Source organism: Cydia splendana, chromosome 7, assembly GCF_910591565.1.
Source record: "Cydia splendana chromosome 7, ilCydSple1.2, whole genome shotgun sequence".
In the NCBI taxonomy this organism is placed as follows: domain Eukaryota; kingdom Metazoa; phylum Arthropoda; class Insecta; order Lepidoptera; family Tortricidae; genus Cydia; species Cydia splendana.
Genome location: NC_085966.1, coordinates 20757213 through 20781233, shown reverse-complemented (window position 1 = coordinate 20781233; position 24021 = coordinate 20757213). Strand labels below are relative to the sequence as shown.

The 24021-nt window shown below is 38.5% G+C and overlaps 1 protein-coding gene across 2 annotated transcripts in view; it reads right to left on the bottom strand.

Annotated features, from left to right (window-relative positions):
- The window catches only part of LOC134792376 (protein GDAP2 homolog), a 141809-nt gene that overhangs the window by 117114 nt on the left and 674 nt on the right, over positions 1-24021 (bottom strand). Inside the window, exon 1 of one of the 2 annotated variants that reach the window (XM_063763661.1) lies at positions 8621-8781. The exons of the other annotated variant lie outside the window; for it this stretch is intronic. The gene's annotated coding sequence lies outside the window, so the exon portion shown is untranslated. Of the gene's footprint in view, positions 1-8620; positions 8782-24021 lie in introns of those variants that run through there. 2 annotated transcript variants of the gene reach the window in all.

The following is a 24021-nucleotide window of genomic DNA, read 5'->3' as shown; positions in this document are numbered from 1 at the left end:
TTAAGATATATATTATATATGTACTTATGCTAGTTTTAAGGTATATATCTATGGGCCAATAGTTGCCTGAAAATAAATATTTTCATTTCATTTCATTAGTTTAATACGCCTTCTTGACGTATTGGTTTAAGGTACACCCGAATATGTTTTGAATACGAAAAGAACAAAAATGTCTCAAATTGTAAATAACCTGTCGCAACTAAGTACTTAATATTAATGCCGTTTTAATGGTTTTAGATATTTACGGTGATACCCATTTAAGTCGCTTTGTTGAGAAGAATCAACAATTTCCAGGCTATACGCTAGGCTAGAAGCTTTAACTTAACTCTCTCTAGTCAGTACGTAAATCCTAAGCTACATTTAAGCTCACGGGAGCGTGTCCTATCTCGGCCGTGTGGAATGGCGATGGTGTCTGAAAGCTATACGTTTATCTTAATAAACTGCACTTTACGACGTTCCAGAACAACGTACGGTAATTTAAACGGAACCTGTGTTCTATCTATGTTTGAACCCGGCAGGCAACAGACCTAAAATGCATGGCATTGCTCTATCTGTATGTGTATGTCTATTACATATTCATTCCAGCAGATGGCTGCCTTCTGCTCTTTGCAACTTTTTAGCAAAGCTCTGGTAATAAATAAATATTATGGGACAGAACACAACGCTGCAGCGCAATTCGTTGCAAGGTTCTAGTGCATTATTTTATTACATACACTTTTGGATTGCAGCGTAAGTTTAAAATAGGACAACGTATGTGTAACTCCAAAAACTGACGTAAGGCATTATTTAAATTGAAAAGCCCGCAAATGCAGGCAACGTCACCAGCGAATTGCAAATGGCGTCCACTAATGGACATACATATTTACAGCGTAATTGCACAGTGTAGGGGCAGGACAGTAACCTATCTCTGAACATTCAGGAATTCATATTCGACGTATAAATAAATCTCATAGACAATAACTTTTTATCTCTACTATTTAATGTACCTTGGTTATACCTTTGTAGCGCGTATTATCAATATTATCATTCACCTTTTTGCACGCAACCCGCCTATTTAGAGGCCCGGATTTTTCACCGGACAATTGTCCGTGTTCGGCGACATTGTCTTGTTTTTCTTGGATGTAGCTGTCGGTAGCCACGTAGCCACAAGTCCCGTAATACGGCCCGTTGTCCGGCGAAAACACCGGACGTTTACAAGCGGCCAACGGAATTCGATTTGTGTGCCGCTGCGTAACTTTTTCACAGCGACGATAATACGAGAGCCTTAGCGGCTTTCCATTGATTGTCACTGTGACAAGGTATTACGAAGTGTCACATACTCGTAAATTCCTTGAGTACAGTCGACATCACACACATTTTTACAAGCCGACGTCTCAGAAATACATTTATACGATCTTATTGTCAGTGTTGTAGAGGAGTGTAAATATATTTCTGGACAAAGGCTTGTAAAGATGTTTGTGAAAATCGAGTGTACACCGTTGTTTGGTTTGAAGATAGACTACTCTGTCTTGCTCTGGTAATAGGGCTGCCAATTAATGCTGCACACGTCTGTGATTGGCCGCTAGGGCTGCTGGCGAATTTCCATTGCATATTATATTATAATTTATAATGGTAATTTGATTGCGGGCGTTTCCGGCAAATTTAACTTGATTTTGCGGCGACGGTATTTATAATGTGTGGTAATTAATATTAAAACGGTATTATAACGGAAACTGATTTTAGTTAACTGTATAATTAATTAGGTAGGTAATAAAATGAGGTACATACCTAATGATAAGTGGCACTTTTAACAGCACTTTATAGAACTGCACTAATTGATTTATATTATTAGCACGGTGATATCGTTAGATAACATGAGAACATCCGGAAATACGAAAGCATATTACATATTTGTGCACGCTGAATCGGACACCTTCGCTAACGCTCGCGGTCAATAAATGCGAAAGAAAGTGTCTGTCTGTTACCTCTTCACGCTGAACCGATTTAGAGGTACGGAGGTAGTTTGAGGCCCGGGGTAGGACAGAATAGCTTTTATCAATCATTATCAATTCATCATCATTCCACGCAGACGAAGTCGCAGGCAGAAGCTAGTTTATAATAAAGTTGTGGACAGATTGACTTCGTGTTCTGCTAACCGCGTACTTACATTTCTCCTCAAATTGCCTTATAATGCAACCTAATACAGTCCGCAGCAGAAGTTGCTAAGCAGGCGAGGTGTTCAAATTTACCTTGACACGCTCTTATTCTCTTAACAATAAAGTCGCGCCAATATAATTTTGAACACCTGGCCCGATCAGCAACTTCTGCTGCTGACTGTACACTGCACACTCCAGTTTTAAATGCGCCATCTGTATTCACAGACGTCACTTTATAAAGCCCGTTAATCTCCGAGACCGGGTCAGGCATTCAGCTCGGGATGTCTTTAGGAATAAAACATGCTCTATGGTTCGGTTATTAACCTCTAGTCTAGTCACTAATCACTAGACTAGAGGTTAACAACCGAACCATAGATTAAGTATAGGGGGCATAAAGATAGTTTGTTATAAACAATGATTATGATGAATGGTCAGAGGGCTACTACGAATACGAAAAACGAAATTTGAAAATTGTCTATGTCTCTTCGTTAGATAGATCGATTAATACCTACCTATAATAAGTAGATAGACTTTCAAAAGAGTCAGTGGGAGGAACTGACCCAATTCGTGTAGCACATAAGGGGTCGTCCAGAAATCATGTGATCGTTTAGAGGGGGGGTGGGGGTAAGAAAAATATCACGAACGATCACGATGGGGGAGGGGGGTCAGAGATTTTTATTCAAAGCGGGAAAGACAAAAAGAACATTATTACTCAAAACTTTAATTAGAATAAATAATCCGCTCTATTTTATATGCGTATTTACCCAATAAAATCGTTTGTGTTAAAATCACCAAGGGGGAGGGGGAGGGGGGTTAAAAATAGGCCAAATATGATCACATGATTTCTGGAAGACCCCTAATGTAGGTATTAAGTAGGTATATACTCAAGAATGGATACAATTTTGAAGGCGAAAGCGGTAAATATAATTTCCGCCTGTCAGAAAGACATGTATCGATCGCCAAATTTCCCTGACTGCGCGCTTTTTCACCATAACCATAAAAATAAGAAAGATATTGTGAAGTTTAGGTACCTCACCTCAACCTACCATTGACACAAATATTCGTAGGAAAGCCGGAGCCAATTTAGTTTTGCAAGCCGGTGGAAATCAAACTTTATGGATGCTCCGTCACTGCTATGTAGTAGTACTATGTACAGAGCGATACTAAAAAAGTGTTGCCTGCGTCATATCTATATAGTTACCTAGTCATACTTTTCAGAATCTCAAGTACCTACTGTAGCTAGCCAGTGATTTCCCATGTTTTTCCGTTTGACAATACCAACGATTGCGTCAGCATGGTACCTAATATAACATAATGCGACTTGTGGTAGCTCTTATACGCACGAAGTACGAGTAATCACACCGATTTTGTCCTTTACGTTCATCATTACGAAATCGACTGCCTTACGTCATCGTGTAACAGTCTGCCGTTGTGAGGTCTCAAAGGTCTTTAAAGATTATAAAAATAGACACTGTGAGGTGAAGTTTGGCGTCGATATAATAAATTCATCACTACGTGTCGGGCCACGCATGATAGGGGTAATATAACACTTTAAACTCTCGCGTTTTGTACACATATTTAATTACACAAACGGGTCTACCGCGATATAATTTCATTGTTTTTACCTTTAATTCCGACGTTTCAGCGCAGTTGCACTGCACCAGTTCAACAATGAAATTATATCGCGGTAGACCCGTTTGTGTAATTAAATATGTGATAGGGGTAATGTCCGGAAATAGGTTTTTGTATACTTAATTTAATCGAATTTAAACTGTCGTGAGTCATACTAACATGTAAGCTAATTTTACGGTCTACTCCCGTATTTTAAGTCACTCGCGCGATTGCCTCATTTCGCCGTTAAACGTAAGTTTGGCGAACCTAATATAAGTTTTAAACATACTAGTTGAGTGTGCTAAGAGCATAAAAAGGTCAACCACGGCGTTGCATGAACAAGAGATTTCCTTTGGCAGGATTGGTCCTTATAGGACCCAAGGATGGATTTAAGAAGTGGAGCCACCCAGATTTTTGATGCAGGTGGGGGGTGGGGGGGTTTTTAAGCGTCTGCGACGTCTGAGGTTAATAATTCTTTAAGTTAAGGTTCTAATTCAAGTTTAGTATCATTTTCAACTAAATCAAAGATGTACACATAGATTTCATCCAAATCGGTTCAGCGTTTATCGATTTCCCATACAATCCTACACCTCTTACCTTTCATTTTTAAGGGATGTTTTTTTGGAATAAAAACTATTCTAATATGTTCTTCCCCGGGACTCAAACTATCTCTATACCAAATTTTATCTAAATCGGTTCAGCGGTTGTTGAATCCCCATACAAATTTCCACCTCCCTTTTTACACCCTTTAGGGATTATTTTTGACATTAAAAGTATCCTATGTTCTTCCCTGGGACTCCAACCATCTCTATACCAAATTTCAACTAAATTGGTTCGGCAGTTTAAGCGTGAAGAGGAATAAAAAAAAAGTATTTTTTTTCATATTTTAGTGCCGGAATGATATCATAAATGAATTCGGCATCCCCGATTTATACGAAAACGATACCAAACTTGGCCTAGTAACTAAAATGATATAGATATCAAGATAAAGTTGAGAGTCCCCCCCCCCCTAAAAATTTACATCAAAAATCTCGGTGGCTCCACTTCTTAAATCCATCCTTGGGTCTTAAGGACCAATCCTGCCAAAGGAAATCTTTTGTTCATGCAACGCCGTTGTTTAGGGCTTCCACCCTCGACTATACCATACGTTTCTGAGAAAAAAAACATGTTTCGGAAAGTCTATGTCTCCATTTTCGAGCACTAACAGTAAGCTAAACCGTGGCTAAACCATAAAATTAGCTTATACTTAATTTAATCATAATGTTTTATGTAATAATTGTATTTATATTATTTTATATGAGTATTCTATACATACCAGGTATAGGTATTATTTTCATGTGAATATTAGTGATGTACCGACTATTGATTTGGCCGACTGGCCGACTAGCCGACTAATCGGCGCTCGAATGGCCGATTAATCGCCCGACTAGTCGGCTAGTCGGCCAGATCATTAGTTTCGTATAAGTTCAGGTGAAAAACAATAGTTTTGCTCCTTTGGTTGCGCTATTCATCATAATTATTAACTTGGCTAAAAGGTGTTCTCTACAGGTTCAAAGACCTATCACAAGCATCCTCGTTCAATTTCTGTCTTTAGTTCTTTTATTTTACGATCCTGAGCAGACCGTCAGTACAGCTTGTAGGAGGTATTTCCAAGGCTCTATTTCCCGTACGTAGTCGCCAGTTAAGAACCTATCCCCTGTGGTCAGCATCTTTACGAGCAACGTGCCCTGTCTAAGTCTCTAATTTTGCTATAACATTAATAGTTCCTCATGGCTCCACCATTAAAAAAAAACAAAAAATGAATAATAATTAAAATAATAATTAAGGCGGTAATTTTGGACACGGTGCGTATAGTACGTCGATTCCTCACTCTGCGGCCCTGACCACCGGCAGCTTGGGCCCTGCCCCGCTGCCGGCGGCACCCTAGGTTAGGTTTTTTATAATGTGTTTATATGTATTTTTTATTGTTTTTATGTGCTTTTGTATTTTCCTTATATATTCATGTTATAAACAACCTAACTTAAGAAGAAAGATAAATAGAGAGAATTAAAATAAAAAAAATAACTATCGAACTTGCACATGAAATTACACGAGAATCAGTTGAGATCGATCTGAAGAGGAAAACACCAGCCCACCAACATACGATAACGATCAAACGGTCAATTATTTATATGAACAAAAGTTTTCGTATGCATCCTGAATAGGTATTTTAGTAAAATAAACTTAAAACATATGGTATTCTTTCACTAATAAAGTGCCGACTACAAATGTGGCCGGATAGTCGGCTTTCCCGACTAGTCGGTACATCCCTAGTTAATATACATGTCGGCGGCCGATCGTAAGATCAGGCATATCGTGAAATTCCTAGGCATATCGTGAAACGTGAAAATCTTTGACTCCTTCCCTGAGTCGACGGAGCCTGCTATTTCTGGGCAGTTTGCCCTTCGGGCATCTGAAGCAACCTAACGAACCTATCCTACCTATCTATTGAGTTAATGTGACTATCGTCAAAACATTACACAGGAACATTACGATCTGCCTGATCTTACGATCGGCCGCCGACATACATATTAATATTCTACTACATATTAATCTCTGTGTGATTATACAATTCTATCAACTGTTTCATTACGAATTATGTCATTAAATAGGTACATACTCATTTTATACTATTATGTCATTATGAAGATTGTATCTTTTTATTTTTGTTACAAGGAATCTAGACCCATCCATTACAGAGCTTGTTTGAGTTTGTTATAATATGTATCTTTAAGTAAATAATACTTAATAGACTGCGTATTTGAGCTTGTAGTCATAACATAAGTTGTTTTTACCTTGTTTATTAAACCTAAAAAAAGTTTAGGTGCGCCATACCGATTGTGAATCAGGACAGATAACCTCTAGACCGAAGTAGTAATAATATCTTATCGACATGTCTGTTTAACAACTTTATTCGTATGTATTTTGTATTATAGGAGCTTGTCATAAGTAGGTAGGTACTAGGGAATTTTCAAAACTTTTATTTGATACAGATTTCTAGAAGAACATTTAGGTACCTTAATTTCATGAGATTTTTCAAGTATGTAAGCATTTTACAAATATTACAATGCGCTCATGAAAGTCAAATAAATCTACGCCGGCTCTAACCCTAAACCACTGCTTGCGAAGATTTGAATCCCCTCTAAATTGGAGGACGGTATCCCAATATGGGACCGACAAGAAATTCGGCAGGACATATTTTTTCAAATTCTAAACATTACATCATATAAGTACTTAACAAGCTATAATTAAAAAAAAAATAGAATTTAAATTACTATAGAATTCATGAAATAACAAGCAACTTAGTGAGCAAGCTAAGATTGGCCCTAACATGTTTCATGCAAATGCGTCGGGGTGTGATGTCAATACGGAATAAACAACCATCACTCGGGAATACATCCCGTGAATATGTACTTACTGCAGTTATACTTCGTGACTACTTTGTTTTTACCCGAGTCGTGAAAGGAAGGATTATATTTTTGGAGTCTCTTCCATACCTCACAGTCACCCGTTATCATAATACCTATTTGCTTTACAATAATGCCAGATTTTTTTTTGATGATATAGAAGACAAACAGGCAAACGGGCACACACGAGACAACGCCCAGGATCGCGCAAAGTGGAGGAAAGCAAGTAGGAAAGCGGAACTTGGCAAAGGCCGGGATAACTCTAGGTAGAAGATAGAAGGCAAACAGGCGAATCGCCTGATTGTCAGCAATTATCGTCGTCCATGGACACTAGCAGCACCAGGGGTTACAAGTGCGTTGGATGGGAGTACGCTCTTTACGACCCGACTAATTCGACTATATGTTACCTCTGATGACCTGATAAATATAAAACGAATCACGTTACTACAATTATTAGCTATATCCAAGCAACAAAGTGTAACAGCGCCACCATAATCGTTAAGTTTCTATGAAAATATGACCCTGCTAAAGAAGCCGATAGTCTTGCGTTCGAACTCCGTTAAGGGCCTTTATTTGCGATGTCATGTCATAGATGTTTTCTATTATGTAGATCACACTTGAGGATATAGTCGATATGTTTAGAATATTTATTTATACTGAATACAGCATATCGTATCTATGCAAAAGTGATCAAATAAGTAAGTAAACAATGTTTCAAACATTGTACTTACCAGAACAGAACTTTTTCGGCTCTTAGCCAAAAGGTTTAACTTATTATAAGATTAAGTCAATCCGATGAAAAAGCAAACAAACGACAAATACGTACTTGAGACTTTAGTACAATCAGCTTTCGAAGCTAACCAACGGGTTTTTTGGTCCCTGATTCACGTAATGCGGCTGAGTCATTTTTGTTGCCAAATTATTCAAATTAAGCAGAGAGATGCAACAAGAAGATTTGGGCGAATACGGCCATATTATGTGTAGCTGGCATGCAAACAAAAACATTTGAAAAATGTTTGCTGAGAATTCGATTTAAAAATAGCGTGTTTATTTTTCTTTTTGCATGGCATGTATTTCATGCCAATTACATTTCGCCGGTCGACTGTGCACCGGATGGCACCGACTATCGTTTTTGCATACAAATGGTAGCATTACTTAGTTACTTACTACACTGATAACGGACCTCCACCATTTAGTTATATCACCAATTGTTTAAAGGAAATTGAGGTCATCGTTCGCTTTAAAAACGAGTTTTTTTGCGTTTTCTAACTCTACCATGACCAATGACAAAAACTCGATGTTAAGTATTTTGGTTTTTATGAGTAACAAAATAATAGAAGGTCTTGAGTGATCACGAACGAGATTCAAGTAGCGGAGAAGACGAACAAAGTTATTATTTACAACTTAAGTTTATAAACTTAAACTTACCATCAAGATCGAAATCCAGGGTGACTGAGTTAAGTAACTTTCAAACGAAACACCACACACACAAAAACTGCACTCACAGAATACTCTGAAAGTTTTGACGAAACTATTTGAATTAAACACGCGCAACGTCCGTCTCTCCCTGAGTTCAGTTAAGCACTGACGCTGACAAGGTGCACTCAGGTACTTAATGACTTCATTGACAGAGGAAAACTATTCTTATCTGTGAAAACATTGCGTCTATATTTATTTGATCGTGAATAGGCTGTCTGCCCACGCCTTGCTGTAATTGGTATTAGCCGCAAATTAAAATTCTTCGTTCTGTGACAGAATCAGAATGCTAACGCGCGAGATGAAGTAAATAGCGAAGTAATAGAGCAACTGGTGCTATACATATTTAAACGCGCTACAAGCTTCAATTACCTATTAATCGTTTGTCTTCTCTCATCTCTGTCATTTTGACTACTTACTATATTTGTAAGAAATGGCTAAAACATAAAATAAATTATTTAATTGGATTTGTAGAGTTTAACAAATAAGGGGTAAAGACTGTATAGTCTACAAATAACTTGAAATAGTAATAGGTACTAGGAAAACGATTGATATTACTAATAGCATTTTAATTCAAATAAAACTACAAGGTCTATCCAATTCATCCAGGTGATGAGAGGTTGTTACTAATCTGCTAATATTTTTGTAGAAATTCCAGGCCGTATAATGAAAGTCTTTACTTGAACCCAAAAGTAGGATGATAGGAAAAAAAACAATCTCTTAAATCTAAAAACACCATTACATATTTAACTATTCATAGATTACCTGACAACAACCTAGTTCTTAACGAACTATTTTATGAATTAGGAAGTAAAACTTGAAAAGTTTGAATATGACTTAGTAGCCTAATTAGGGACCGTACTTAGGAATATTTGGATCATTTGTTTAATGTACTTTATTTTATTTTATTAATTAACAAAGTACCTGATTAACAATGGAATGGTTCGCATTCACATAACAACGTTTCTCGATTCTCACGATACTATAATATAAATACTAATAGTACTAATACTGAATGACAATTGATTCTTTCTCGAACTGATAAGTGATCATGCAGATATAAATACCTACTTTAAGTTGGGTAGGTACTTGAGTACCGTTGGTACAAGTAAATGACCCTTAGAACTGTAGGGCTACCGCCAATACCGAAAATCGTCAATTGCGGGCATTTTTCTCTGTCACTCTAATTACGCCTTCATTGGAGTAAAAGAGTAAGATCCCCGCAATTTGCGAATTTCGGTTTTCGCGGTAGCCCCTCAGGTTCCATGGACCGATCGAAAACTGGCATCGGCAACTCACCTCATTCAGAAGACGTCTCATTTTCGATTACAAGTTCTAATATAGCTTGGTGTGGAGAAAGTCTAACTCTGCATGGCATGTGCAATGACAAAGTATGGCGATGTCATAATAGTCGAAATTCTACGAAAAATGACGGTTATAATGACATTCCCACACTTTGAAATATTCAAGTCAGTGCATATAGAAAAGTCAAGTTAGCTTAGCAGAAAAACAGTGATTCTCTACTAAAAATGTCATTATCTAATTGCTCACAATGGCGAAAAGGATTGCCTTTCCTTTGAGCTTTCGTACAGTAGATTAGATACTAAGATAGTAGGCAAAGTTGAGGAGTTTACCCTTCGTATGCCTTTGTCAAAAATTTGCTACTGAAAATTGAGATTGTGACTTACAGCCCAAATTGTGTGGTACGGATACGGGACAAGGCATACTAAAAGGTTTAACTTAATTTTGGATTAAGCTTATTCTTTTTATATCATTTTCGTTACATTAACAACTGAACTCAGTAATCGTAGTGAATAACTTAAGTAGGTGTGAGAGGAATGCAGGCTGCAGATTGCAGCTAATTTGCATGGCAAAGTTGGCTTGTGATAGCAAGTCGAACCCGGTTTCTGAGACGGGCAAGTTTGGTTAGTTAGTGGTTAGTGTTGATAGTGGTCCAGAGACTAAAGTGTCAGTGTCAAAAGTGACGTTTTTGAATGCAGAAACGTCACATTTGACACTGACATATCTAATCCATATCGTTTCCAGATCTAGTAATTGACGTATCTTAAAGTTCGAATCAGGCCGAAGTACAAAGTTGTAGAAATGTCCAACGGATGGCAAGCTGAAGTGCGAATAGTCTAGCTTATGTCCATCATCATCATCATCAACTTAAGAGTTATTCTCTTGTCGGTGGAGTATCTTCCAGCTTTCCCTATCCTGCGCCAGCTCTTTGACTTTTTGATACGACACGACCCCCACTTTTTCTTTCACTTGCTCCAGTTGCTCCAAAAAGCTGCGTCTGGGTTTTCCTCTTCCCCGCTTGTGTCCTATCCGCCCCTCCAGGATAGTTTTAAAGAAGTGGTCGTGTCGTATTAAGTGTCCAATAATTTTTCCGCGTCTATTTGCGATGGTGTTCAGGATAGCTCTCCTTTCATTCACTCTTCTTAGCACCTCCTCATTCGTTATCTTGTCTTTCCAACTAATGCCTTCCATACGCCTCCAGCACCACGTTTCAAATGCTTCCATTATCTTTCTATCTCTTAGGGTCATTGTCCACGTTTCACTTCCACATAGGCTATACTCCAGATGTACACCTTAATCAGTAGCTTCTTGCTTCTACATGACAAACGGGATTTCAATAGTTGTTTCTTCTGGTTGTATGCTTTTTTTGCCATAGCAATCCTTGCAACGATGTCTGGTGTGCACCTGGAGTCCCTGGTAATTAAGCTGCCTAAATATTTAAAACTTTCAACCTGTTGAATTGGGGTGTTGTTTAGAACTATTGGTGGATGACTAGTTTTGCGTTTTGAAGTTGTAAGAGTTTTCGTTTTCTTTATGTTTATCTTTAAGCCTAATTCGTTAAACACTGTGTCCATTGTTAACATTAGATGTTCTAGTTGAGCTGAAGTTTCTGCAAATGCTGCGATGTCGTCTGCAAATCGTATAAAATGTATTTTCTCCCCATTGAATTTTACCCCTCCCATGTCTGTTTCAACAATTTTTCGTATGGCGTATTCTATGTATATATTAAATATTAAAGGTTTAGTTTAGTTTAGTTCAGGACACCCCTGTCGCACTCCTTGCCTAATCCTTGCATTCCCAATTTCCTCTCCCACTTCCATCAACGCCTCCTGCTCCTTGTAAAGTTGGTACATTATTCTTCTGTCTCTATAGTCTACTCCTACTTCTTTCAAGATGCTCATCATTTTTCTCCAGTTAACTTTATCAAAGGCTTTCTCTAGGTCTATAAAGGCGATATGAGTGTCGAGTCCTACATCCAGCCGTCTGTCTACTACTAATCTAAGAGCTAGTATAGCCTCTCTGGTACCTTTGCTTTCACGGAAACCATATTGGTCGGGGCCTAAGTAATTCTCTGATATGGATCTGATTCGGTTCTGAATTATTTTTAAAAGTATTTTACTCACATGCGAGATTAAACTAAGGGTTCTGTGCTCCTCACAAAGTAAGGTATTAGGTTTCTTGGGCAGAGCTACTATTTTACTTTGTTTAAAATCTTTTGGGATTTGGCCTGTGGTATGTATTTGTTTCGTAAGCAAGAAAATTTCATCAATGACTGGATCACAAGCTGAAAATTTAATCAATTCTATGTAAATATTGTCAGCACCTGCAGCTTTACCATTTTGAAGTCTCGCAATTGCCTTATCAAATTCCTCTCTAAGTATTTCTGGACCCAGCTCGTCTTCTGGTACTAGTTCTTCCGTCTCTAGATCATGTTCTGTCAGCTCTTCACCTTCATATAAACCCTCAAGATACCTCACCCATCTGTTAACTATGTCTATGTTATTTAACAGTATTTTCCCTTGTTCATCCACTACTGATGTGCTTTTAACTTTATACTTTCTATTTAAACTCCTTATTATATTATATGCTTGGTCTAATTTTCCTTTTTTCATAAGGTTTTCTATTGTATCACAAGTTTCAATTACATCTTTCTCTCTCTCGTCCCTGCATTTTAATGTTATGCGATTTGCCAGTTTCTTGTATTCCTTAATACTAATATCATCGGTTTTATTTCTATACTTTCTTCTTTCTATCATTAAGTCCATAATCTCCCTTGTTAGCCATTTTTTTCTAGGAGCAATCTTCTCTCTTTTTAGTGTTTCTTCAGCCCCTTTTTGTATAATATTTTTCACATTCATCCATCTTTCTTCTACACTAATATTGCAAATATCCTCGGTTAAATTATTCTTAAAGTCTATAAACTTATCCCCTATGTAATTACTATACTGTACTCTAAAATTGCTATTTGTGTCCTTAAGTTTACTGAGATCTATGTTTTTCGGCTTTGGCTTCTTCTTTATCTTAGTTTTCACCTACCACCGCGTTGAAGTCTCCCATTATTATTAAGCTATCATTCTTGTTAACGGAATCTAATATTTCATCTAAGTTAAGATTATGTCCATGTTGATCGTATCGTATTAGAAACGATTAAATGATTAGAAACGATAAATATAGGTATACTGTAGACGTAAACAGACAGACGGTGGTAGAGATAGTATGTAATTAGGTACAGTCAACGTCAAAGATGTTTACATTTTTAGCCTTATTAGGTACAAAGGAGTAAGGTGCAAAAGTGTGAACATGATATATCTTTGACGTCGACTGTAAGTACAATAGTATGTAAGTAGACTAATTAGGTAGCCTAGCTCCTAGCCTAGTTGGTAGTGATCCTGCCTACGAAGCAGGAGCTCCAGGGTTTGACTTCTGGTAAGGGTCATGTCATAATTATAATGCGACTATAATACTCCTGAAACAGTAGACCAGAGATAAAAAAGATAAAGACGAATTGCAAGAAAATGTACGCGATAAATGAGTTGCTATGTTTCTAAAATTCAAGCTGTGGTAGTCGCCGTCAGATTTATCAGAGCGGCCGAGAAACCTGAACATGCACTCTATTGCCTTAACAATAGAGGCGTGTTCAGATATTTGTGAGCACCTTGGCCTCTCCGATATATCTGATGGCGACAGTACTAGAAGTACTAAAACATTAAGATCGATCGGTAATAACCTTTCTTGCTTTCTCCTTTTCGATCATGCAATCTTTACGACTAGCGCAATATTTAATATCAATATACAAATTATTATCGAAGCTATTGTCAAATAGATTCAACTTAGACTGCACACTAACTAATTTACTACGAATTGGCCGTGAAAATAGTCGAGGTAAGAAAAAAAAATATCAGTCGATGCTCTAGGCCAGATTTAAATAAAGGTTGCGAAGCACCACTATACATAGCAATACCTGTCTGAAAACATTTAACACGGGAAGTGAAATTCTACCTCAAGTCGGTGTTGGCACTTGTATGGCCTCATTCGTTTATGGCGTGTGAGCACTGACCTTTGACACGCCGCAGTTCTACGCGTAGGTTTACGACATCCTACTTTAACAGGCAGTAAGTACCTATATGGTAAAGACAAAACGGTTTATTCAATGTATTTTATTGGTATACATGTACAAGTCACCACACGGGATTGTTATGCCATTTAGGGTTCTTACTAAATTGGAAATTCTATAGCGTAAGTATTTAACAACCAATTTAGCTAGGACTCTAAATGGCGCAATAATCGCGGAGCGTGATGGTACAGTCGACGTCAAAAATAGGTTTACATTTTTCGCCTTATTACAAAGGAGTAAGGTGCAAAAGTGTAAACATATTTTTGGCGTCGACTGTACATAGGTATAAGTGCTTTTTTCCTGTTATTTATCTTTACTCTCTCTGCATTTATCTGTTGGGTCGGTAACGCGCATGTAGCACTCATGAGGGCTAGCCAAGATGCCAATCGTTTGCGCCGTAGTGAACGAAACGGTAATGTGTCTCTATCACTCTTCCATACCTATACCTATTAAGTGCGACAGAGAGACATAGCGTTTCGTAGCGAACTACGGCGCAAACGATTGGCATCTTGGCTAGGCTGGAGTTGCAAGCGTCCATCTCCATAGCATACGGTAGCGTTACCATGTAAATGTCTCTTGACAAACATGTGATCTGGGCTATAACCGCGAAAATCGAAGTTCGAATATTGCGGGCATCTTTCTTTGTCACTCCTATTACGCATTCATTGGAGTAAAAGAGAAAGATCCCCGCAATTTGCGAATTTCGGTTTTCGCAGTAAGCTCCCTGAGGCTTTTTTATTTTCTGGCCGAGGTGTGTATACCTTTTAACGGCTTCCTAGCCTAGTCGGTAGTGACCCTGCCTACGAAGTGGGAGGTCCCGGGTTCGAATCCTGGTAAGGGCATTTATTTGTGTTCATCACAAATATTTGTTCCTGAGTTATGGATGTTTTCTATGTACCTATATAAATATTTATATACCTATATGTGTATATTATATATATCGTCGTCTAGTACCCACAACACAAGCCTTATTGAGCGTACTGTGGGGCTAGGTCGATCTGTGTAAAATTGTCCTATAATATTTATTTATTTACCTACTATTTTTTCTGTCCGACGGAGCCGGAAAGCGGTAACTTCGTTAAGTGCAGCGGCCGAAAGTTGACGCTTTACGGCCGGAGGACAGAACAAAAATTACTGCATTTCAGCCAAACATAATATTGTTTGCGGACCGTCTATTGGTACGGGGAAATATTTAATGCTATTCGTAATAGTGCAAATAATGAGTTACTGATAACTCTATTTGTGGACTGTCTAATCTTTGCATGTTTGCTGTAGCTTTGTGGCAGTTTTCTGCGAATTCCTTACTCAATTCAGTTGTTATTGTTTTCGAGTGAAAGAGGACGCTAAATATCTACAGGAAAACAAGTAAAGCAACAATGTTCTATTTGGCCCTAAGACAGTGTCGCTACTAAAATAGCAGCTAAAACCAAATAAGCACGTACATCAAATATAATCAAATAAAATGTCAGTAGACTACATCTCTACTGACATTTTATTTGATTAAGTATATCGTACGAACGTGTCTTGCTATTTCAGTCAGTCTCGGTACAAAAAGTACTGATGTTGACTGAAGTAGCATGACAAATACGAACGTTTCCGTGAAAATACGATGGAAAACAATTATACTTACACTATCTGTATCCGTCAGGTCAACGACTAATTTCAAAACAAGGTTAAGCTGTCAGACGCTGGGATAACACTAAGTACAAGAAAAATGATTCTAAGTCGCTTTTCTTAAAAGCGTGACTGCTTACGCGGACCTTTGGAAGTCCACGACAGGGTTTCGAGTTTCGAGACAATTATCATTTGAATGAATAATTTACTTACATTTATTTTATGCATCTATGCTGATGATTAAACAAAAAATACACTGGCCAGATGGCCCACTTTTGTTCTTTTTACGCTCCACAATTCCACCAAGCACTTAAAAAGTACGGGACATTTGCAGGGCTATCTGACAAAGGAATTATCCTCAAACACTCAGAAAAAAAAATCCCTTATTATTTCGACCGGAATTAATTAAAACAAAGCCCGTTTCCTGTGTGACCCACTTGCCGGTTCACCTGGGTTGCGTTCGTGACGTCACGGTGTTACTGTGACGTCACAGCTGACACAGTGACCTATTTAAGAGGGGGGAGGGGGTGTGTCCCATTCAGGTTTAATCCGGGCGCAGCTAAAAATAGACCACTATTTCATTCATTGAAGGCCGAAGGATGCAAAGTGCATGAATGGCGTCGGATATGGGATTTATTTTTAAAGGCCGGATGGTAAGTGGATTTAAGCCTGCAGGCGAGGTAAAGGTTCCGGGGAAAAGTTTAGGGTTAAGTATAATTGAAAGTATTTCCGTTTCGTTCCAAATGTTGTTTATATGGACAAGGGTATATGGGGGTGGAAATGTAAAGAGGGATTTGGAAGAAAAAGAAAATGCTGATTATATATGTAATGATCTTCAGTTAGCGAAATATTATCTACAAAAATCATGAAGATAAAAAAGCGAGTGTAATTAGTAACATAAAATTTTATACATAATGTAAGTATTTCAGAGGTGTTTTAGATTATTTATTTTGTATTCATTTAAATTCTTTTTATATGCGTGACTGTTTTAAAAAAAGGTACCTACTGAGCGTCCCGAATGTAAAAGTTTTACCTTCCGGACGCGCAGTACCATTTTTTGTCTGTGTAAATCCGTTTTCATAACGGCGTTATAAGCCATAGGTAAACAATTCGTGATCTAATTGGCTTTAGAGGTGTGACTAATTGAATAAATAGTGGGCCAGGCGACGACAACGGAGCTTAAAAAAACTAAGGCCTGATATAATCCGCCTCAAAGGACGAAGTCTTGCGTAAACAGGCACACCTTTTAATCAATGACTTAGGTTTAGTCCAGGACTTAGGTATATTTATGAATTGCCCAAGCAAAGAAAAGTGTACAAATGGCGGAATTAATGCCAATTGGCATTCAGATTCACCAGTCAACCATTGGGTTAAACGGAATTAACGCATTCACTGCCAGGGGGCGTGGCCTAGGAACAAACTTATATGACGGTGAACGCACATGTGCGTTGGGGGCAGTGAATGTGTTAATTATTGGCGGAAACGTATAGACAGAGTTAAGTGTCTTGAGAGAACGGAGGTCTTCTTATAAAACACCGATGAGGAGGTATTTACTTTATTTGGTTTTACAATTACGAGCTTAATTCAATATAGTTTAGAAGCGCGAGGGTGTACCGGTACACCGAGCGATTCGGAGCTCACGTGTAGTCTGGTTACTGAATCGTCGCTGGGTGAGAACTGTCCTCCCCGGGCGGGGTTGCCGCTTATATTCATCCTGAAAGCGTGGGAAGATATGGGGATGCGTGGTCTGGAGTCACGTAGGTTACGAGAAGTTTCTGGAGCGTTTATGCTGTCGCTGGCATTAAGATAACGAAGAGTCGATCCCGTGGGAACGGCATGGACAACCGCCATAAAATAGGTGATGCTTTACATACGCCTTTACTTGTATCAGAGGGTGCGTTTGTTTATCCCATTAGTTAGGTGCGTCTGCATTCCTTCTATCGACGCTGAAGATGATCTTTAATGTCTGGCCATCGGTGCGTTGCTGGAGGTCGGAGATAGGTGGGTAGCGTTCCTTAACTACAGACATATGCCGCCGACTATTCATGAGGATTCTAACGATTAAAATCTGATGACTTGGGTTGCGTTATTGTATTAGATACAGAGTTCATAAAGATGAATTTTGTCTAAATTACCACTTCAATGTTATTGATTTACCCTTACATTTAAGCGTGCCAAAATTTAGCCATGTTGAACGCCAGAAAATGGTAGAATTAAGGCTTTTGAATACGACTGTCATCTGATTGACTTTCCAACACAGTGGGCAAATTATAGATATTTTTGGGAGTAAGCACAAAGATTCCCTACAGACCTAGACAAAAAACCTGTGACTAAATTATATTAAAAAGCTTACATATACTATACATATGAAACGTTCGTGCAAAAAATAATGTAATAAACTTTTCACTTATGTACCTAATACATTTTCTGTACCAAACACTAAGTTCAAGCATACCCCGGTGCCGGCACAAAGACAGCCAGAATCACGTACGCGACTCATCTCGAGGCATCTTCGAGAGATTAGAGCATGCTCCAGATCTCAATCGCGGGTGCACAAAGGATTACTTTGGCAAGACATTGTTTCAAGCCTCGTCTTTGCACTGCAGATAAAGTGCTGCATCTCGAAAGAAAACCTAAATCGATAAAGTTGCCAAAAAATTAATAATAAATATATAGAATGAGTTCTCAGATATCAAAAATATTTTAATTTCTCAGGATCTGAAAGTGGCTCATTGTTTATCTATAAAGCGGGCTGCCTAACAAGCCGGTTTCCGAAAAGGCTATAGTACCATAGACCACATCCATACGCTGCGGCAAGTTATACAGAAGACCGAAGAGTATAACTTGCCATTATGCTTAGCGTTTGTGGACTATGAGAAAGCCTTCGATTCGGTGGAAACATGGGCGGTGCTTGAGTCTCTTCAGCGATGCCATATTGATTATCGGTACATCGAAGTGTTGAAGTGTTTGTATAGTAACGCCACCATGTCGGTCCGAGTACAGGAGCAGAGCACGAGGGCGATTCCATTGCGAAGAGGCGTAAGGCAGGGAGACGTTATCTCTCCGAAACTGTTTACTGCCTTAATGGAAGACGCCTTCAAGCTCCTGGAATGGGAAGGACTTGGCATCAACATCAACGACGAATACATCACTCACCTTCGGTTTGCCGACGATATCGTAGTCATGGCAAAGTCGATGGAGGAACTCAGCATGATGCTCGATGACCTCAACCGAGTTTCACAACGGGTGGGCTTGAAAATGAACATGGACAAGACGAAACTTATGTCAAATGCCAATGTTGTGCCCATCCCAGTCTCTGTTGGGAACTCGGTACTCGAAGTTATTGACTCGTACATCTACCTAGGACAAGTAGTCCAATTAGGTAGGTCCAACTTCGAGAAAGAGGTCAACCGCCGAATCCAACTCGGTTGGGCAGCGTTCGGGAAACTACGTAATGTCTTTTCGTCCGACATACCTCAGTGCCTCAAGACGAAAGTCTTTAATCAATGTGTGTTACCAGTGATGACTTACGGCTCCGAAACGTGGTCTTTCACTATCGGCCTCATCTCAAAACTCAAAGTCGCTCAACGAGCTATGGAGAGGGCTATGCTCGGAGTTTCTCTACGTGATCGAATCAGAAATGAGGAGATCCGTAGACGAACTAAAGTCACCGACATAGCCCACCGGATTAGCAAGCTGAAGTGGCAATGGGCAGGCCACATTGCACGCAGAGAAGATGGCCGATGGGGTCGAAAAGTGCTCGAGTGGAGACCACGGACTAGCAAGCGCAGCGTAGGACGTCCACCCACAAGATGGACAGACGATCTTGTTAAGGTCGCCGGAAGACGCTGGATGCGGGTCGCTTCCAACCGGCACGTATGGAGGTCCAAGAGGGAGGCCTATGTTCAGCAGTGGACGTCTTATGGCTGAGATGATGATGATGATGATGATGATGATGATGATGATGATGAAAGCGGGCTGAGAGTGCCATGGTTTTGCTCTAGACCGTTTTACGTTCCAAGTAAGTTTTTCTTCATCTTTTTACGGTAAGCAATGAATTCAGAATTCAGATCTTTAAGTCCCGGATCTACTTGGGTGAACGGTACACATTCTGACTCGAACTTTTGGCACTCTTACATCTTTTGAGCGCTAAAATATCTCGACAGAAATGGATGCCTTTCTTGCTCCTGCTATGGGACCATGAGTTACATGAGTAGATTTGACGGTCGTGAGACGCAGGAGGCAGGGCATTGTCGTAGTCGTGGTTTGTTTAGACAGATAGGTTTTATACATTTGTAATAATGAATAACTATATTCACATGTGTTGTTTTCACTCTTCAAGAAATAAAGCCTTTGTCCAACGGAACTCAAAAGGCATTAAATATTTACACACAGCCTCACAGAGCCTCACCTAATTTCTGCACGGGCTTCGGTAAACGTTCCCGCGGAGAATGGGTGCAAAAGGTGACTGGACCGTGTATTGAGGCGAGAACCAACGTTGACTGATCATTTATAAGCCCTATTGTAACAACATAAGGTTTACTTATGATTAGTTAAGTGTGTTGAGGTTAGAACAAAGCGGAATGCCACACATTGTGGGTTTGTTTGCGTCGCCTTCATTGTTCTGTACTGTTATTCGGAACGCGTACTGCCAGTGTCACGGGTGGACCATTATAGGCGGACTTTCTGTTAAATATTATATTGCTTGGCCGTACCTCGTTTTCACATCGAAAATTGTAACGTGTGGCTTTGTAAAACAGAGCTCCGTACAATTAAAAAAATTGCAAATGTTGAACTACTTTGAAGGCTTTGTCTACGTACAGTGTAATAATTTTTTAATCCGCACTTTTTTTTATTAATTCATAGACTTAATCATTGAGGACCTTACAGATAGAGCTGGGAATTTTTTGTTTATTTCTTTCGTATTAATATCGACCGGGTCATATTTAGGGCTTGCAATATCCGCCCATTTTTTGTATCCGGTTATTTCGAATATTTATTATTTTACTATCCGGATATCCGGATTGAAAACCCTAGTCATATTATTGTCTACGTTAAATGTGACAGGAATTGGTGGTAGTGCTGGGATATAGATCGTTATTTGACATCAATATGCTAGGAGTCCATAATTATCTTAGGTATTCAACTCATTTGCCAATCATGGACACAGTTTAGGCGCGAGTTAACGTAAAAATAACAATGTCTTGTGAATAAATCGACTTCTTATGGGGTATTGTTTTTGGCCCAAATACTTATCTTTACCTACACATGTCCTTGGTATTATGTTGATTACACAATATTTTACGGCCGGAAACAATAGGTATTGGTAATCGACTGATCGATAGACATAGCTTCAGTGATTTAACCAATACCTGAGTACACGGTGTTTAACCCTTTACCAGGCTAAGGGATATATATTACCCACATACGGCACTTCAAACATGTGTTCTATTTTCGATGAGTAAGACTGACATTCGATTGTCATTTTTGAAATGTCAGCCTGGTAAAGGGTTAATAAATGTTTAGCCAGTACGTCTACCACCAGTTTTGACATTGACATAACGCTCACGTCTACGTAATTTACTTTCTGTACATCTCGCTTGCACTAATATGCGAGTACGAGCGAGATGCATAGAAAGTAAGTTACGTAGACGTGAGCGTATATGTCAATGTCAAAACTGATGGTCGACGTACAGTTCTAAATTGTTTTATTTGAAAGCATTTTACTTATTTTTAGCTTACCAAGAGTTATCAAGCTGTTACTGAGTAAAGACATTTAATAAAAGTAAAATGTAATTCCAAGGAAGGACTTTTAGGATGTTCTAATATGCAGTATTAAGCAATACTCTTTATCAAGTTGGACTTTGGGTCACAAATGGTGCAGACTGGACACTGTTTGAACTCTAAAACCCTTATTATGTAACTGTTTCATAAAATACTATCGTCAGTCACCTGATCAAACGAGACCTCTACCTACATAGTCAATATGGACACGTAATGACACTCGAAGGAACTGGGACACATACGGTGCAGACTAAAGACTGGTTAGATGGCATTCATCAGCCCTCAGCCTGTTATGGCGACTATTTTCTGGATCTGTAGCCCAGCGGACTCGGGTAGTAACTCCTTATTATGTAACTGTTTCATAAAATACTATCGCTAGTCAGTCACCTGAACAAACGAGACCACTACACAGTCAATATGGACGCGTAATGTAATGAGACTCGAAGGAACTGGGACACAAACGGTGCAGACTAAAGACTGGTTAGAGAGGGCATTCATCAGCCCTCTTCAGACTGTTAAGGCGACTATTTTCTGGATTTGTAGCCCGGCGGACTCGGGCAGTAAGTCGATTAATATCACAAAGTTTTATGACCCCATATCTATAGAGGGATAATTGTAGAATCAACTATAAAATCATACTCCTGAAACCTTGAACATAGTAGTTTAAATAAGATAACGCAAAATAAAACGCATTTTGGGTCAGCTATAAAGTAAGTTACATATATATGGAATTACCCTTATGGGGAGGATACTCGATAAAAAAAGGCGCTTTTCTAGCCTTTCAATAGATTTCACCTGTCTTTCGAATAAACCGATTCACCTGTCTTGCGAGTCAAACTATTAGTTACAGAGGGCACTCATCAGCCTCAAAAACATCCATTAATTTTTAAAGTAAATTATCATAAGGGATTATGTAATTGAAAATGGTTACAAGAATTGTTTGCCATTTATTACAAGATTTCTATTATGTATTTCAATACAATAGTAAAAACAAGAAACGTGCAATCCAGTCATAGAATTAAGTATGGATATAGGTATTATATACATTAGGTATTAGGTACGTTTATAAAAATTAACAAAACCAGTTTCATTGCTTTAGACATACTTAACTACAGGTAAACAAATTAAGCCTCGTGACACGGTCATTCCGCCAATGGTATAATTAATTATTTTTCGACTTTTAGGGCATTGCGTGACCACATTCAAATGTGATGAATTAAATACGCAGCTAAAGCGGATAGACGTCGCCTTAAGAAGCTTGATGAAAAGCTCGGGAGGCGCCGCGAATGGCACACTTTCGCATTGAAAAAGCTTTTGTGTGCATGTCTTTTTAAAAAGAACTACTGAAAAGACACGTGAAGGTTGAGGTGTACCAAAGGGTATGCAATGAAAAAAGATTGTTTTTAACAAAAAATAAAAAATCTGAGTTGTAAATTCGACCACATGTCCAAAAATCATAACAATTATGTTCATATTAGGAGGGGCGGGGGAGCGGCAGCAAGCATTCGGTATTGTGTCGTGCTCGGCATCTTTGCCCTTAAGTATCAAAGCGCAGGCACTAATGTTCGCCTTCGCAGCTCCAGCTTTTTACATACACTCTAGGGGTAGGACAGACAAGACCATGTGGATAGTGGGGTACTCCAATTCGGATTTTGTTTATTTTAGCCTTTTTGAGGTGGTTTAGAGTGCCAATAATATGTATTTAAATATAAACAACATGAGAGGGGGGTGGTCACGTGTATTTTTAATTTTATTTTATTTTTGTTTTTTGATTTTTACGTGCTTTTTCTCTCGTGTCCTTTTTACAAATAGTGTAATATAGTTGTTAAGTTAAGAGTTACTAACCATATTACGGAACCTGTCTTCTGAAATAAATGATTTTAATTTTTAATTTTTATTTATTTATAAAGTCCAATATCTTGGGCATTCTTGAATTTAGAGATTTTTTTTAACTAAACACATTTATTTTGGCATTTTCTATATGATAATAGGAAAAATTTACCACTTTGGGCAACCCTCAAATTTGCAAACACTGGTTGTTGTAGACATTTTGGGAACATGCAGTTTAAATAATGTTAATTTAAATTTTGGAGAGCCAGCAGTTACCTCACTCAATGCATCAGTCTGGCAGTTCATTGGGGTAACGCAGCCAGCATCTTCGGGATCTTGCCTGAGGGGCCATTTTTAGATTTAGTTTTTAGTGTAGTTTTATTTTTGAATAGTCAGTATTTAGATTTTTTTTATACCACATCGGTGGCAAACACGTTTACGGCCCGCCTGATACTATTTAAGCAGTCACCAGATTAATTGTTATTTTAAGTTGTTTTTATTTCATGTTTTGACATGTTTTTGTACCTTATATTATATATGAAAAAATATTAAAGGCTCTTCCAATTTACAATTATATATGAAATTCAAATGACATTAAACCAAAAAATGTTAATATTTAAAAACCTAACAGCCAGGGTTATAATGTGACTAACTTGATACTTGTTTAAAATGAAATAGGTAACAAGTAACAGTACTTATCTGTCAAGTT